Genomic DNA, 16,191 nt, shown 5'->3' with positions numbered 1-16,191 from the left:
ACTTTTTATTTCTGGGATAGGTACTGATATTTGTGTGCCATTCTTCTAAAATTTGTCAGAAATCAATATTTCTGTTGGAAATGTCCTTATTTTGAAGAGGGAAAGAGGTATTCCAATAAGAGTGTTTCATATGTTGCTGCAGGGGACCATTTGTAGAGAAAACGATTTCTATTGGGGATGAAAACCACTTGTTTGGGTGGAAAATGCTACTTGTAATGATGACAAGCTTTGTATTGGTAAGAAAATGAATTTTTTGCAAGATTCAAGAGTGATACCTAAGAGAGAACACATTTTTCTCTGGTGGAAGTCTTGATATTAGTGTGAAATACATCGGAAATTTGCCAGAAATTGATAATTCTCATGTTAATGTCATTATTTTGTAGGTCAAGAGAGATATTTTGGAATCAGTGAGTCATAATTTGTTACAAAGCATCATTTTAAAGAGAATGTGTCTTCTTTTGGGGATGAAAACCAGTAATTTAGGGAGAAATTGCTATTTGTAGGGATGAAAAGCATTAGTTTGGGAAGAAAACCATAGTTTTGCAAGGATGAAGAGTGATACCTAAGAGTGTACTTTTCATTTCTAAGATAGGTATTGATATTCATGTGACCTACTTCTAAAATCTGTCAGAAATGGATATTTCTGTTGGAAATGTCATTCTTTTTTAGATGAAAAGAGTTATTCTGGAAACAATGTGTCATATTTGGCTACAAACGCTAATTTTGAAGAGAAATCGATTTCTTTTGCTGATGAGAACCACCTTTATGTCTAGAAAATGCTGTTTGTAGAGATGAAAAACATTATTTGGGTAAGAAAAGCATATTTTTGCAAGGGTAAAGAGTGATGCCTAAGAGAGACCTTTTAATTTCTGGTATAAGTATTGATATTCCTGTGAAATTTTTCTAAAATCTGTCAGAAAAGGATATATCTGTTGGAAATGTCCTTATTTTGTAGAGGAGAAAAGGTGTTTCTGTTAGTAATGTCCTCAATTTGTAGAAGAGAAAAGGTATTCTGGAAGCAATGTGTCCTATTTTGCTACAAAGCTTCATTTTGTAGAGAAAATGTCTTCTTCTGGGGATGAAAACCAGTATTTCTGGGAAACAGCGCTATTTTAAAGGGATAAAAAGCATAATTTTGGTGAGAAAACCATGTTTTTGCAAGGATAAAGAATGATTCTTAGGAGAGAACTTTTTATTTCTGGGATAGGTACTGATATTTGTGTGCCATTCTTCTAAAATTTGTCAGAAATCGATATTTCTGTTGGAAATGTCCTTATTTTGAAGAGGGAAAGAGGTATTCCAATAAGAGTGTTTCATATGTTGCTACAGGGGACCATTTGTAGAGAAAACAATTTCTATTGGGGATGAAAACCACATTTTTTGGGTGGAAAATGCTACTTGTAATGATGACAAGCTTTGTATTGGTAAGAAAATGAATTTTTTGCAAGATTCAAGAGTGATACCTAAGAGAGAACACAATTTTTTCTGGTGGAAGTCTTGATATTAGTGTGAAATACATCGGAAATTTGCCAGAAATTGATAATTCTCATGTTAATGTCATTATTTTGTAGGGGAAGACAGATATTCTGGAATCAGTGAGTCATCATTTGTTACAAAGCATCATTTTAAAGAGAATGTGTCTTCTTTTGGGGATGAAAACCAGTAATTTAGGGAGAAATTGCTATTTGTAGGGATGAAAAGCATTAGTTTGGGAAGAAAACCATAGTTCTGCAAGGATGAAGAGTGATACGTAAGAGTGTACTTTTCATTTCTGGGATAAGTATTGATATTCATGTGACCTACTTCTAAAATCTGTCAGAAATGAATATTTCTGTTGGAAATGTCATTCTTTTTTAGATGAAAAGTGTTATTCTGGAAACAATGTGTCATATTTGGCTCCAAACGCTAATTTTGTAGAGAAATCGATTTCTTTTGGTGATGAAAACCACCTTTATGTCTAGAACATGCTGTTTGTAGAGATGAAAACATTATTTTGGTAAGAAAACCGTATTTTTGCAAGGGTAAAGAGTGATACCTAAGAGAGACCTTTTTATTTCTGGTATAAGTATTGATATTCCTGTGAAATTTTTCTAAAATCTGTCAGAAAAGGATATATCTGTTGGAAATGTCCTTATTTTGTAGAGGAGAAAAGGTGTTTCTGTTAGTAATGTCCTCAATTTGTAGAAGAGAAAAGGTATTCTGGAAGCAATGTGTCCTATTTTGCTACAAAGCTTCATTTTGTAGAGAAAATGTCTTCTTCTGGGGATGAAAACCAGTATTTCTGGGAAACAGCGCTATTTTAAAGGGATAAAAAGCAAAATTTTGGTGAGAAAACCATGTTTTTGCAAGGATAAAGAATGATTCTTAGGAGAGAACTTTTTATTTCTGGGATAGGTACTGATATTTGTGTGCCATTCTTCTAAAATTTGTCAGAAATCGATATTTCTGTTGGAAATGGCCTTATTTTGAAGAGGGAAAGAGGTATTCCAATAAGAGTGTTTCATATGTTTCTACAGGGGACCATTTGTAGAGAAAACGATTTCTATTGGGGATGAAAACCACTTTATTGGGTAGAAAATGCTACTTGTAATGATGACAAGCTTTGTATTGGTAAGAAAATGAATTTTTTGCAAGATTCAAGAGTGATACCTGTATGGGAGATCACAATGTGAACCACTGATTGATCAGCTGAGGCAAGTGTGGGGTCAGCTGTGGGAGCACAGGTGAAAGTTATGTAGCTGTGCTGCCTGGAGGGGTGGAGTTCGACTCCACCTCCTCTGAGACCTCATTTAAGGGCTGACCCTCACTGAGGCAGCATCTCTTGGAGATCGCTCACCAGGGAGGATCACCTCAGCTCTGGTGAGTTCCCTTTTCCTTATACCTTCTGTATTTCTACCATTTTCATTGTAATTGCTATTCTTGTTAGTACCAGCATCGTTACTGCCAATACATTTGGCGAGCCAGGCAGGACCCACTGACTTGGCATCTAGAAATATAAGGAAAAAAAAAATGTCCTTTGTGTGGAAAATCTTTAATTGGTACAAGGGGGAGACGACCACCCCCTTAGGGACATGCCTTCCTGGACAAATTCCAGGTTTTGAGCCGTCCCCACATTACCAATTAGCAACAATTATTGAACAATGTGGCCGTTTAAGAGTACCAAATAACATGGATGCCTATTGTCTAACTGATTACTTTCTAGGACTACAAAAAGATATCTTAATTACAAAAGAAAAGCGAATGGCTGCATCTATGGCAGCCTGGCCATTATTAAATGCCTTAAATCGGGCAGAGATAAAATCAAACAACATTGCACATGAAAATGAATTGTTAAAGGCCCGTATTGAAAAATTGGAAGGTGAGATCAATCTATTGACGGGAAAAAAACCGTCATTTTCTTCCTCCAACCCTCAAATCAGATACATTTCATTTAATGACGATCAGGATCCTGAAGAAATGAATCAAAATAAGTGTTACCTCGATCTGGTAACCTGGAAAGTCAAGTCCCTTTGTGAATGTGTATTGACGGCCCCGACCAAGTCACAGCTGTTTGTTACACCATTATGGTGAGCTGTAAAATGGCGTTTATTGGAATGTGAGGGTCCCTTATATAGGTATCCAGTTTCATCCTTACCTTTTTTACATATGCATGACCCAGCAGGGGAGGGCCTATCACGTTACATCCCGAGGGTCCGATTTCGCCTAATACAACATCTCCCTCTCCCCATGCTTAACAAAACCATGCCCCGTTACAACGCAAGCGCCGATCCTAATCCTAATATATAAAAGTGTTAGTACTTATGTAAATTTTTGTGGTGAGTTATTTAAAAAGTGACGTAAACATGCAGAGGTATGTGGTGCAGTGTGTAATAATGTTAGTGCTTCTTTAGTTAGTATTTTCAAGGCATCTTGGGCTATATTATACAGTTCATATATCTGCTGGAACTCCATTTTCTCATTCAAAGTCCTTGCACCTGTGCCTCTTGAGCCAGCAGCAGGAAATCTATTGCAGCTCTATTCTCTGTGACCTTCCCGCTCCCCTAGGACACGTATCTTGTCATTCAGGAGACGGTTGGCCCTTTCCACAATGCTTGACCCTGGGAATTCCCAGGGATGCCTGTCAAGTGAGATATTCCCCAATGCTCATTGAGTAGATCACGAGATGAAGCACAAGCCATTGTCTGTCTTGATGTGTCGCAGCACACCAAGGACCATGATGGCAGTGGCCCAGTGTCGCTGAGCTGCAGGGGACTTAAATGTTAACATAACCATCACTCAATCAAAACCTTGACTGATAATACACTAAACAGAAGATTACATGTAACGTCATAATCTTTTGAGTTGACATATACACACTCATTCAAGCATTCATTTTAGACAATTCTATAAATGGAAATTTCTAAGCTAATGTATTATTACTTATCGATAACTATGAGGTGGCAAACCACCAAAAGGAGAGAGAAGGAATACAATAGTGGTGAATGTGATAGGCAGTGCCTGCAGGGCGTCCCCTGCTTCAAAATGCACTTTGCCTTTCTCACCCATCACAGACTCTCTCCTGTGCAGGGTTTTTTTCACATGTGCTCCACACATGCATGGCCAGTGCATGATACAGAGCCCAGGTGAAACACCTGTTCATAAAACATAACAAACCACTATATTAGATCTCTCTACAATACAAACTACTCAGAAAAGTTATTAACAGCTAAAGTCACTTATTTCTATTGTTACTTGCTTCACTCTTAGCTTTCTTCTTTTTTCTTTTAATTGGTAAACTTTTTCTTGTTGACCTACTCCTACTATAGTTACAAAAATCATCTATGGGTAGTAATTCTTGATGCAGTACAGAGTGAGATGCACTTGTAACTGTCAGAAAACAAATATCTTTGCACTGCTGTGAGCACATTGCATTCAGCCCACTATGGGCAAAACTCATCCTGGGATCTTCAGGACCTGCTCTAGTAAAGCTGCCACCGTTCCTCCCAACTCCACCACCACAATTCCCCCTCCATACAATTTCAAGCTCCATCAACAAATTTGTCCAAGTCCCTACCCTAGTCCCCTAAATGTGTATATTATTGGGAGAAAATGAAGACATTCTTGCTCAGCAAGAGATACTTCTAATGTCTTGCTTTTTTTTTTTTTTTTAATTTATTTATTTTATTTTTATTTTTTTTTTTTTTTCATTCAGAAGTAACGATTTGTTTACTTTCACAAGCGGCGGAGCCGAGGGGCGGGGGGTAAGCAGTGAGGGGGGGGCAGCGCGGGGGTTTGCGTTCTCTTGCTGGCACTTAAACTTCTCTGGCTAGAGCAGATCACATTCAATGTTTTAACTCACTGTTCTTCTGTAACCTTTTTCTGTTTTTTGTTTTTCATAATTCCACTACTCGAACCCTCAGTTACACTTCCATGTAACATTAATAATTCCACTTCCATATAGCATTCATGTTTACACATCCCTATAACATTAACAGTTCCATATACCATTTGCATTTATACTTTCATATACCATAAACCTTTAACAATCACAACGACAGTGACAATAATCAATACAGTTTATCCTAAGCATTCTTCCTCTCCTCCAAGTTGTCAGCAGGAGTTTAACCGACTCCAACTCGGGCTGCCGTGGCTCGCTCGACAGCTGGACTTGTTTCAGCTTCAGAGGCTCCACTCGAGCCCGGGGCCCCCTGACCGGGCCCCCAGTTAACGATAAAAAGGAATGCCTCCCTTATCTTTGACCAATCCGAGATTTGGTCGCTCTTGTTCTCCCCTCTCCCTCCCCCCAGGTAGAGCTGGACCAGCAGCCCACCCTCTTGGGGAGGGATTATGATGACTAGGAACGCCTCCGCCTCCGCCCCCGCTGATGCGGATTGGCTTCCATCTTGGTTAGTCCTATCCACCCCGCCCCACGGGGCGGAACCACACCCACAACACATCCCATCTCGAGGAAGGGACCCATCCTCCCGCCCCTGCTCACTCCCCTTCCCCACCCCCAAGGATGGGCGAAGGAGTGCAGAAGATACCGGTTGCTTTGGATACCGATATGGGGCCTCAGAGGAAGGCTTCTCCTGGTCAAGAGATAAGGATGTGGAATGTGTGGAATGCTGCTGGACGGGGCCATCTGCTCGTTGTTCAGCCGGAGTGATGGGTGCGGTCGGGATGGCTCGCGCCACCTTGTCTTTGTCTTTCAAATCCTCACATCTGCAAGAGAAAAAGCCTCCCGACCCAATTCCCAAAGCAGCCCCAAGCCGAGTCTTCCCTTTCCGAGCCGCTTTCAGCGCCCCAAGCACCAACCCCCACGTTTTGAACTCAGCATCTTTCTGCTCATTCATTGCGCGCTCACAGAGCGAAAAAGTTAAAGAGTCCCGCTTATTGTGATCCAAAATCACCCGAGGAGAGGAAAGCTCCCTCTCCTTTTAAAGACAACTAATGACGACTGCAATGTCCTTCTTAGAAGGCGTAGCTTTCCTACCATAGTAGGTTTTACAAAGTTGCAATACTACTCTAATGACGGAATACATTTACCCAGAGACCTGAAGTCTTCCTGGTCTTCTACGAACTATCGGCCGTAGGATAGGCGCAGCGCTGCATTCCCCTTTGCACCCCACCGAGAGTGCTTCCACGGGCTCGAACCGTGGATACCGCGTCCGTCAGCGCGGTTTTAGCCGTCGCACACTCACCTCCAGGACTTTTCCTCACACGGGGCACCATTTGTTACCTCGATCTGGTAACCTGGAAAGTCAAGTCCCTTTGTGAATGTGTATCGACGGCCCCGACCAAGTCACAGCTGTTTGTTACACCATTATGGTGAGCTGTAAAATGGCGTTTATTGGAATGTGAGGGTCCCTTATATAGGTATCCAGTTTCATCCTTACCTTTTTTACATATGCATGACCCAGCAGGGGAGGGCCTATCACGTTACATCCCGAGGGTCCGATTTCGCCTAATACAACAAATAAGATCACTAAATCTGATCTAGAGAAACCACCTGAGATGGACTCACTAGTAGTCCGTCCAGTAATAACTCAAAAAACAAAGAAAATTCAAGATCGACCAGGAGGGGTGCCTCCTGATCAATGGCCCCCTGCTGAATCTTTTTTACATGTAACAGCCCGTCCATATACGCCTACTGAACTCATGGACCTAGTGCAACGATTTAGGCAAAGGCCAAGGGAAAGTGTTCCAGCTTGGTTATTACGGTTATGGGATTCAGGGGCAGATAGTGTACTGGTTAGTGGCCCCGAAGTATCTAAGTTGGCCACAATAACAATACATCCTGCCCTTCGGCAGAGACTGTATGCTGGGACTCAGTTCCCTGAAGAAAACCATTCAATTGTAGAATGGATAATGGCTGCTTGCCGCATGGTGTGGACAAATAAAACTGACATGCCAGTAAACACAGGGATGTGGTCTTCTATGGAAGACCTTCAAAATTATATACGCGAATTAGGTATGAGAGAGGCTATCTATGAAGACACATTCGATAGCCCTGATATGGTTAAATTTTCTGCGGGAATGAGGGACCTAATTTTACAGCAAGCACCCTCTCATATTTATGGAACCTTGGTTTCCATACTTAATCCAGTAGTATCCGCAGAGGCAGTAGTCCAACAAGCCGCCCAATTGGTAGCAGACCTCGGAGAAACTGAGCGTTTACGAGCTAAGCGCAATATCAGGGTGATTGAGGATGCTGAGGCTTTTCCAATAGCGCGAGCCAGAAGATCGGCCCCGCGAACTTCTCGGGCAGGACCTGTTAGGGTATCCCGGAAACAAATGTTTAATGATCTGCTCCGGGCAGGCGTTCAGTTTTCAAAAATTGATGGGCAGCCCAATCAGGTTCTCCTTCAGTTGTGGAAGCAACTGAAGGATGAACAAAAATTTCAGAATAAACCCAAAAGGCCAGGGATAAGATTTATAGAGCGGCGACCAACAACAACATGGAATTTAGAAGATTTTATAGTTCCAAATAGGAAAAAGAAGCCACCTCAGGTGCCTCGGGTTACGACACCGGAGGTATCGGAGGTAAAAGACTTGAATCTGGCTCAGTTCATGGCTTGACGAGGGATGTCAGTCCCCCTAGGGCCTCTAGACGGGACCGGAGGCCCTATGTGGAACTGACGATATACTGGTCCCGAAAGAATATACAGAAGGTTATGGCCCTAGTTGATACCGGGGCAGAGACATCTATAATATATGGAGACCCAACTAAATTTAAAGGTAATAGAGTGATGCTTGGAGGTTTTGGGGGACAAACCATTCTGGTCACCCAAACCTGGGTAAAATTGGGGGTCGGGCGTCTTCCACCACGGGAGTACAAGGTATCCATTGCCCCAATTCCAGAGTATATATTAGGAATTGATATCCTGTGGGGTCTGGCTCTCCATACAACAGTGGGAGAGTTCCGATTACGGCAGAGATGCATTAGAATCCGGGCAATCCAGACAATATTGAGAGGCCATGCAAAACATGAGCCTATTTATTTGCCGAAGCCACGCCGGATTACTAATGTGAAACAGTACAGACTCCCGGGTGGGCAGGATGAAATAACAAAGACGGTGCAGGAATTAGAAAGAGTGGGTATTATAAGGCCTGCACATAGCCCATATAACTCCCCAATATGGCCAGTGCGAAAACCGGATGGAACATGGAGGATGACAGTAGACTATAGGGAATTAAATAAGGTCATGCCACCTGTTCATGCGGCTGTACCCAATATTGCCTCCCTAATGGACACACTAAGCAGGGAAATCAAAACATATCACTGTGTCTTGGATTTGACGAATGCATTCTTCAGTATTCCAATCAGTGAAGAATCGCAAGATCAGTTTGCATTTACATGGGAAGGGAGGCAATGGACTTTCCAGGTCCTACCCCAAGGGTACGTACATTCGCCCACTTTTTGTCATAATTTAGTGGCACGTGATCTGGCTAAGTGGGAAAAGCCAAATAATGTCAATTTATATCATTATATTGATGACCTCCTGTTAACATCCAATTCGTTAGAGGCAGTGAGACAAGCAGCAGATTTGTTGATAGCTTATCTGCAGAAAAGAGGGTGGGCTATAAACCCACAGAAGGTGCAAGGTCCGGGGCTATCTGTAAAATTCCTGGGAGTAATTTGGTCCGGGAAAACCAAAGTACTACCCAGTGCAGTAGTAGATAAAGTCCAAGCGTTTCCAGTCCCTACAACATCAAAACAATTGCAAGAATTTTTGGGTATATTGGGGTATTGGCGCTCCATTATACCTCATTTAGCTCAGCTATTAAGGCCATTATATAAGCTTACAAAGAAGGGTCAATCATGGAATTGGGGAAAGATAGAACAGGATGCTTTCCAACAGGCAAAACTGACAGTTAAACAAGCTCAGGCGTTGGGTATATTTGATCCGACCCTCCCAGCTGAACTAGATGTTCATGTTACTCAAGATGGTTTTGGCTGGGGCCTGTGGCAACGCCAGAGTTCTGTTCGAACCCCCATTGGATTCTGGTCTCAGGTTTGGCACAGAGCAGAAGAACGATATAGCATGATTGAGAAACAGTTATTGGCTGCCTATTCGGCATTACAAGCAGTAGAGCCGATAACGCAAACAGCAGAGGTCATAGTTAAGACTTCATTACCAATCCAGGGGTGGGTGAGAGATTTGACTCACCTTCCTAAGACGGGGGTGGCCCAAGCACAAACGGTGGCACGATGGGTCGCCTATCTAAGCCAGAGAAGCAGTCTGTCTTCATCTCCACTTAAAGAAGAACTACAGAAGATCCCAGGCCCAGTGACGTATCACAGTGATACATCAAAAGAACCGATGGTTGCTCCACCAGAGAAGAGTCCCATTCAGGAAGGAAGATATCCTATTCCTGAAGATGCCTGGTATACGGATGGGTCCAGCAGAGGCAACCCGAGCAAGTGGCGAGCAATAGCATACCACCCCTCTACTGAGACCATCTGGTTTGATGAGGGGGATGGTCAAAGCAGCCAATGGGCAGAATTGCGAGCCGTGTGGATGGTTATAACTAAAGAACCTGGTGACGGCGTCCTGAACATCTGTACAGATAGTTGGGCTGTGTACCGGGGGCTCACACTGTGGATTACGCAATGGGCTACCCAGGAATGGACTATCCACGCCCGACCGATTTGGGGTAAAGACATGTGGGTAGACATTTGGAATACGGTCAAACACAGGACAGTATGTGTCTACCATGTCTCTGGTCATCAACCCTTGCAGTCACCAGGAAATGATGAAGCTGACACACTGGCCCGAATCCGATGGATTGAGAATTCACAATCTGAAAATATTGCCCGTTGGTTACATCAGAAGCTACGGCATGCTGGACAGAAGATAATGTGGGTGGCCGCTAAAGCATGGGGGCTGCCTGTACAACTATCTGATATCGTTCAAGCATGTCAGGATTGCGATGCTTGCTCAAAGATGAGACCGAGACCGTTGCCTGAAACAACATCCCACATTGCTAGAGGATATAGTCCTCTTCAGAGATGGCAGGTCGACTACATTGGGCCCCTCCCTCGGTCTGAGGGGGCGAGATATGCCCTGACCTGCGTTGACACTGTAAGTGGACTGCTGCAAGCCTATCCTGTACCAAAGGCAAATCAAGCATACACAATTAAGGCACTTACTAAACTGATGTCTGCATACGGGACACCTCAAGTTATCGAGAGTGACCAAGGGACTCACTTCACTGGAGCGATGATACAGCGCTGGGCAGAAGAAAACAACATTGAATGGCGATTCCACCTGCCATATAACCCAACAGGGGCAGGCCTTATTGAACGTTATAATGGTATCCTTAAGGCTGCCCTGAAGACAGACTCTCAGTCCCTGCAGGGGTGGACAAAAAGATTATATGAAACCGTGCGGGACCTGAATGAAAGACCTTGGGATGGCAGACCCAGTGCCCTGAAAATGTTACAAACTATATGGGCCTCCCCTCTTAGGATCCAAATTACAGGCACCGATAATAAGGTAAAACCGCAGGTTGGTACTGAAAATAATCTTCTGCTCCCTGCCCCTGAGAATTTAGAACCAGGAATCCATAAGATAAATTGGCCTTGGAAGGTGCAGGTAGGACCCAAATGGTGTGGCCTACTTGCACCTTGGGGGAGATTATTGGAGGTGGGAGGTTCAGTCACCCCCTCGGTGATAGGTACATGGCCTACTGACATCGTGGTCAATACTCCGGCCTTTATTGCTAAAGGAACACCTATTATGTCCCTATGGCAGATCAAGACGCCTCCTCTGGTGCCAGATATAGTTATACAGCCACAGATATCTGGCCAGAGGGTATGGTATCGGAGGCCGGGACATAATCCAGTACAAGCAGAAGTATTGACCCAAGATAAGAATACGGCCTGTATCTTGCCCTGGAGGGCGGATCTTCCCCTCCTGGTACCCTTGAAACATCTATATTACTCCCCTTAAGATTGATTCTAAGCCTCTAGGACCATTACTCTGGACTGATGAAACGCAGACGGACCTGCACTTCAAGATGATTTGTCTCCGGTAACATCTATCAAGCACTGGCCCATGGAAGATCATAAACACCCATCCAATCATCATCATTTGAATAATATCAACATCTAATGCGACGGGAGATTGTATCAGCGTCGTGATTGGGTCTCTGTAATAAGGGGAACTCATCTAATAATTGGTTCACGTTGTGAAGGGGTGGAGTGTATGGGAGATCACAATGTGAACCACTGATTGATCAGCTGAGGCAAGTGTGGGGTCAGCTGTGGGAGCACAGGTGAAAGTTATGTAGCTGTGCTCCCTGGAGGGGTGGAGTTCGACTCCACCTCCTCTGAGACCACATTTAAGGGCTGACCCTCACTGAGGCAGCATCTCTTGGAGATCGCTCACCAGGGAGGATCACCTCAGCTCTGGTGAGTTCCCTTTTCCTTATACCTTCCGTATTTCTACCATTTTCATTGTAATTGCTATTCTTGTTAGTACCAGCATCGTTACTGCCAATACAATACCTAAGAGAGAACACATATTTTTCTGGTGTAAGTCTTGATATTAGTGTGAAATACATCGGAAATTTGTCTGAAATGGATAATTCTTATGTTAATGTCATTATTTTGTAGGGGAAGACAGATATTCTGGAATCAGTGAGTCATCATTTGTTACAAAGCATCATTTTAAAGAGAATGTGTCTTCTTTTGGGGATGAAAACCAGTAATTTAGGGAGAAATTGCTATTTGTAGGGATGAAAAGCATTAGTTTGGGAAGAAAACCATAGTTTTGCAAGGATGAAGAGTGATACCTAAGAGTGTACTTTTCATTTCTGGGATAAGTATTGATATTCATGTGACCTACTTCTAAAATCTGTCAGAAATGGATATTTCTGTTGGAAATGTCATTCTTTTTTAGATGAAAAGAGTTATTCTGGAAACAATGTGTCATATTTGGCTACAAACGCTAATTTTGAAGAGAAATCGATTTCTTTTGGTGATGAAAACCACCTTTATGTCTAGAAAATGCTGTTTGTAGAGATGAAAAACATTATTTGGGTGAGAAAAGCATATTTTTGCAAGGGTAAAGAGTAATACCTAAGAGAGACCTTTTTATTTCTGGTATAAGTATTGATATTCCTGTGAAATTTTTCTAAAATCTGTCAGAAAAGGATATATCTGTTGGAAATGTCCTTATTTTGTAGAGGAGAAAAGGTGTTTCTGTTAGTAATGTCCTCAATTGGTAGAAGAGAAAAGGTATTCTGGAAGCAATGTGTCCTATTTTGCTACAAAGCTTCATTTTGTAGAGAAAATGTCTTCTTCTGGGGATGAAAACCAGTATTTCTGGGAAACAGCGCTATTTTAAAGGGATAAAAAGCATAATTTTGGTGAGAAAACCATGTTTTTGCAAGGATAAAGAATGATTCTTAGGGGAGAACTTTTTATTTCTGGGATAGGTACTGATATTTGTGTGCCATTCTTCTAAAATCTGTCAGAAAAGGATATATCTGTTGGAAATGTCCTTATTTTGAAGAGGGAAAGAGGTATTCCAATAAGAGTGTTTCATATGTTGCTACAGGGGACCATTTGTAGAGAAAACGATTTCCATTGGGAATGAAAACCACTTTTTTGGGTAGAAAATGCTACTTGTAATGATGGCAAGCTTTGTATTGGTAAGAAAATGAATTTTTTGCAAGATTCAAGAGTGATACCTAAGAGAGAACACATTTTTTTCTGGTGTACGTCTTGATATTAGTGTGAAATACAGCGGAAATTTGCCAGAAATGGATAATTCTTATGTTAATGCCATTATTTTGTAGGGGAAGAGAGATATTCTGGAATCAGTGAGTCATCATTTGTTACAAAGCATCATTTTAAAGAGAATGTGTCTTCTTTTGGGGATGAAAACCAGTAATTTAGGGAGAAATTGCTATTTGTAGGGATGAAAAGCATTAGTTTGGGAAGAAAACCATAGTTTTGCAAGGATGAAGAGTGATACCTAAGAGTGTACTTTTCATTTCTGGGATAAGTATTGATATTCATGTGACCTACTTCTAAAATCTGTCAGAAATGGATATTTCTGTTGGAAATGTCATTCTTTTTTAGATGAAAAGAGTTATTCTGGAAACAATGTGTCATATTTGGCTACAAACGCTAATTTTGAAGAGAAATCGATTTCTTTTGGTGATGAAAACCACCTTTATGTCTAGAAAATGCTGTTTGTAGAGATGAAAAACATTATTTGGGTGAGAAAAGCATATTTTTGCAAGGGTAAAGAGTAATACCTAAGAGAGACCTTTTTATTTCTGGTATAAGTATTGATATTCCTGTGAAATTTTTCTAAAATCTGTCAGAAAAGGATATATCTGTTGGAAATGTCCTTATTTTGTAGAGGAGAAAAGGTGTTTCTGTTAGTAATGTCCTCAATTGGTAGAAGAGAAAAGGTATTCTGGAAGCAATGTGTCCTATTTTGCTACAAAGCTTCATTTTGTAGAGAAAATGTCTTCTTCTGGGGATGAAAACCAGTATTTCTGGGAAACAGCGCTATTTTAAAGGGATAAAAAGCATAATTTTGGTGAGAAAACCATGTTTTTGCAAGGATAAAGAATGATTCTTAGGGGAGAACTTTTTATTTCTGGGATAGGTACTGATATTTGTGTGCCATTCTTCTAAAATCTGTCAGAAAAGGATATATCTGTTGGAAATGTCCTTATTTTGAAGAGGGAAAGAGGTATTCCAATAAGAGTGTTTCATATGTTGCTACAGGGGACCATTTGTAGAGAAAACGATTTCCATTGGGAATGAAAACCACTTTTTTGGGTAGAAAATGCTACTTGTAATGATGGCAAGCTTTGTATTGGTAAGAAAATGAATTTTTTGCAAGATTCAAGAGTGATACCTAAGAGAGAACACATTTTTTTCTGGTGTAAGTCTTGATATTAGTGTGAAATACAGCGGAAATTTGCCAGAAATGGATAATTCTTATGTTAATGCCATTATTTTGTAGGGGAAGAGAGATATTCTGGAATCAGTGAGTCATCATTTGTTACAAAGCATCATTTTAAAGAGAATGTGTCTTCTTTTGGGGATGAAAACCAGTAATTTAGGGAGAAATTGCTATTTGTAGGGATGAAAAGCATTAGTTTGGGAAGAAAACCATAGTTTTGCAAGGATGAAGAGTGATACCTAAGAGTGTACTTTTCATTTCTGGGATAAGTATTGATATTCATGTGACCTACTTCTAAAATCTGTCAGAAATGGATATTTCTGTTGGAAATGTCATTCTTTTTTAGATGAAAAGAGTTATTCTGGAAACAATGTGTCATATTTGGCTACAAACGCTAATTTTGAAGAGAAATCGATTTCTTTTGGTGATGAAAACCACCTTTATGTCTAGAAAATGCTGTTTGTAGAGATGAAAAACATTATTTTGGTAAGAAAAGCATATTTTTGCAAGGGTAAAGAGTGATACCTAAGAGAGACCTTTTTATTTCTGGTATAAGTATTGATATTCCTGTGAAATTTTTCTAAAATCTGTCAGAAAAGGATATATCTGTTGGAAATGTCCTTATTTTGAAGAGGGAAAGAGGTATTCCAATAAGAGTGTTTCATATGTTGCTACAGGGGACCATTTGTAGAGAAAACGATTTCTATTGGGGATGAAAACCACTTTATTGGGTAGAAAATGCTACTTGTAATGATGAAAAGCTTTGTATTGGTAAGAAAATGAATTTTTTGCTAGATTCAAGAGTGATACCTGTATGGGAGATCACAATGTGAACCACTGATTGATCAGCTGAGGCAAGTGTGGGGTCAGCTGTGGGAGCACAGGTGAAAGTTATGTAACTGTGCTCCCTGGAGGCGTGGAGTTCGACTCCACCTGCTCTGAGACCTCATTTAAGGGCTGACCCTCACTGAGGCAGCATCTCTTGGAGATCGCTCACCAGGGAGGATCGCCTCAGCTCTGGTGAATTCCCTTTTCCTTATACCTTCTGTATTTCTACCATTTTCATTGTAATTGCTATTCTTGTTAGTACCAGCATCATTACTGCCAATACATTTGGCGAGCCAGGCAGGACCCACTGACTTGGCATCTAGAAATATAAGGAAAAAAAAATGTCCTTTGTGTGGAAAATCTTTAATTGGTACAAGGGGGAGAAGACCACCCCCTTAGGGACATGCCTTCCTGGACAAATTCCAGGTTTTGAGCCGTCCCCACATTACCAATTAGCAACAATTATTGAACAATGGGGCCCTTTAGGAGTACCAAATAACATGGATGCCTATTGTCTAACTGATTACTTTCTAGGACTACAAAAAGATATCTTAATTACGAAAGAAAAGCGAATGGCTGCATCTATGGCAGCCTTGCCATTATTAAATGCCTTAAATCAGGCAGAGATAAAATCAAACAACATTGCACATGAAAATGAATTGTTAAAGGCCCGTATTGAAAAATTGGAAGGTGAGATCAATCTATTGACGGGAAAAAAACCGTCATTTTCTTCCTCCAACCCTCAAATCAGATACATTTCATTTAATGACGATCAGGATCCTGAAGAAATGAATCAAAATAAGATCACTAAATCTGATCTAGAGAAACCATCTGAGATGGACTCACTAGAAGTCCGTCCAGTAATAACTCAAAAAACAAAGAAAATTCAAGATCGACCAGGAGGGGTGCCTCCTGATCAATGGCCCCCTGCTGAATCTTTTTTACATGT

This window comes from Coturnix japonica, chromosome 2 (assembly GCF_054131305.1).
Source record: "Coturnix japonica strain WE chromosome 2, WE-NBRP24, whole genome shotgun sequence".
Taxonomy (NCBI): Eukaryota; Metazoa; Chordata; class Aves; order Galliformes; family Phasianidae; genus Coturnix; species Coturnix japonica.
This window is presented reverse-complemented; position numbering follows the sequence as displayed.